The sequence below is a fragment of the Dermochelys coriacea genome, chromosome 1, assembly GCF_009764565.3.
Source record: "Dermochelys coriacea isolate rDerCor1 chromosome 1, rDerCor1.pri.v4, whole genome shotgun sequence".
Classification (NCBI taxonomy): Eukaryota; Metazoa; Chordata; order Testudines; family Dermochelyidae; genus Dermochelys; species Dermochelys coriacea.
In genome coordinates this window covers 236,174,610-236,177,656 of record NC_050068.2, presented here as the reverse complement: position 1 = coordinate 236,177,656, position 3,047 = coordinate 236,174,610, and positions in this window count along the sequence as shown.

The window sequence follows — 3,047 nt, the reverse complement described above, 5'->3', positions numbered from 1 at the left end:
AGTGCAATTCTATTGATTTCAACAGAGATTATTATTATTTACACTGAAGTAGCAACTTGAGGCTGAGACCCCTGGTGCTAGCCACTGTGCAACCATATAACAAAAAGACAATCCTTGCCCAGAAGAACAATATGCAATAGATGGATATGACAATTGCGGGGGTGAAGAGGGAAGCAGAAGGGAATAGTGACAGCATGAACACTGGAGTAAGCACAGGTCATAGCATGCCAGCTCTCCTAACCAGGGTCTTGTATACATCATGGCATAGGTGGGTTTAAAGGAGGATAATATACTTGGTATATGGAGTGAGATGGGAGAATGCCCAATAGTGCTTGTTGGAAAATTTGAGAAATTGGCAATCAAGGGCATTTTTAGTAGTGGACAGAGTCAGGAGTCGACAGCTTGATAATATTTAAGAAATGATGGATAGGGTGGGGAGAGGCCATGAAGTACTTTAAAAGTGAAGACTAGTAGGTTGTCACTAGTGCAGTGCAGAAGGGGAGGGGAGCGGGAGGGCAGAGGAGAGGGAAGAGTGAACACTGGGATACAAAAAGCCAGGTGAAATAGTCAAAGCAAGGAGCCAAGAAGATATTGGCAGCAGCATTTTAGTGGATTTAAGTGGAGAAAGACAGGATTTGTTAAGAGAGAAGGACATTGCAGCAGTCAAGCTATGAGATATTGAGTAGAGCTGGTCAGGAATATTCTGACTAAACGTCTTATATTGGAAAATGTAGATTCATTGGAACTGTTTGCAGGAAAGGGTCTGTGTTGACAAATCTCCTGATTTGAAACATTCATGAGGACAAGTTTCAAAATTATCAGAATGGCGCCTTTCAGCATTTTCTAAAAGGAAAAAAATATTTTCTGCTTCAAAACAACTTTTTGTTTCAAAATTATAGTTAATTTATGTTGAAAGGGGTTAAAAATTAAAAGGTCAGCACAAAAAGTTTTGAAATAATCAAAGCAAAATATTTTGATTGAGCCAATCTGAACTTTTTTAGAGTATGGGTTTGAGTAATGCTTAAGATTGACTTTTCATTCCAATTTGGAACAAGAAAAAATGTCAAATACCTTGCAAACTCTCACAGGATAGGAAAACCCTTCCCACACAATGAGGGCCTGAACAAGAGTGATTCCTGAGTTATACTGGGTATGAGAACTGAATCAGGCCCACTGAGGTGAATATCAAGCTTTATTGTCTTGATTTTGCTGTAGTTAATATTTACTTTGAGTAATAATAAATCCTGGTACTCACTAAAACAAGATGTCAGTGTATGTGATTGAAGGTGACTGAGGTAATATCTTTTATTTATATACATTCACTGTAAACATCATTCAGCATGAATTCAATCCAAATATATAAATTGAAAGCAACACTTTTCCTTCTAAGCCAGCTTTATAAAAACGTTAATGATGCAAAAGGAAAAGCTATTACTTATGCCTTAGAAGGCAATTTTATTGAGGTTTTTCTACCTTATAGTAGAAGAACACTCTGTGGTATTTGGTTTGGAAATACCAATTTTCTCACTTAGCTAAACCTGGTGAGACTACAAGATTGGAATGAAAATCTTTTTCCTTGTGAGATTTTTAGAACTTCTGCTAGAAGCACTAGTAAAACTCCCATCAAAGGAGAAATACTAGTGAAACTTAAGATATTTTAGCATTTCCCATTGCAATTCTGCTCCTGACCAGAACCCAGCCATAGAAAGGCTTGTAAAAATTGGATATAAACAATTGAATAGAATATTTTAGAACAATAGCAAAAGTTCAGTTCAAGTTTGGTTGTAGATATGGTTGAAGATTTGGGAAGCGGGGGAGGGTTCTTATTTTTTTCCTCACTGGTTCACCCATTCTAGACCTTGTCTTTTCTTATGCGGGATTCTGGCTCCACTGAAAATACAATCTTTCTAATTAATGATGGGCCAAAAGTGTATGTCTATACTGGAATAAAAGACCTGTGGCCCAGCCATGGCTGGCCTGGGTCAGCTGAATTGGGCTTGGGCTACAGGGCTAAAAATTGCTGTGTAGACATTCGGGCTCCAGCTGGAGGCTCTGGGACACGCCCCACAATGGAGTTCCAGAGATCAGACTGCAGCCTGAGCCCAAACTTGTACACTGCAATTTTACAGATCCACAGCCCAAGCCTCAGGAGCCCGAGTTAGATGATTCAGGCCAGCCACAGGTGTTTAATTGTTGTGTAGATGTACCCAAAGTGACCACCTGAATCCGAGACACTCAAACTTTGTGAGTGTTCAAAATCTAAACCTGGGTCCAAATTCTGAGCCCATCTCTGCTGTTAATTAAACATAACATGGAACTCTGACAGGTTCTAGAAGTTCGGCTTGTTTTTTGAGAAGTGAGTTCCCTGCTTAGAGCTCAGAAAGATGTGGAATGCTGAATAATGAGACTGGGTGGGGGCTGACAGACCAACCGAGTTCCCATGTGGAATACAGCAAAGAGTCGATAATAATAACAAATCAAATTTGGAAATCAGAGGAAGGGGGATCCTTTTGGAAGTTAGAGCCCCACTCAGATGGGTCCCAGGACTTGGGAGGCTTACTTCATTGTGATGTGAAACCATTTATTTCTGAGTATTACATATATATATTGTGACAAAGCTCTGTCCTTGCCTCCATGGGTCCTGCGTTTCCTGGTGGATTTCGCTAGCCTCAGAGGCTCACTGTGACCCTCCACATAACCCTTCTTTCTCTAGGGAAAAGGGTCACAGTCTACTAAGCCATTTTCATCATAAGCCAGCAAAGGAGGTGAGGAGAAGTTATCCTTCCTTGCACAGTCTCTGTTGTCTCCCAGTCTCAGTAATTAATAAGGGGCAAAGGGGAGGGGGAAGCCCGGGCCCTCCCTCTACTCCGGGCTGCAGCCCAGGGACCCTAATAGTATCAGCTATGGTAGCTGACCTTTTAGAAACATGACATGTACAATTCCCTGGGCTACTTCCCCCACAGCAGTCCTCACTTCCTCAAGCTCCACTTCACCCTTACCTCAGGGCCTCCTTCCTTGTACCTGATATGGTGTGTACTACTCAGCCT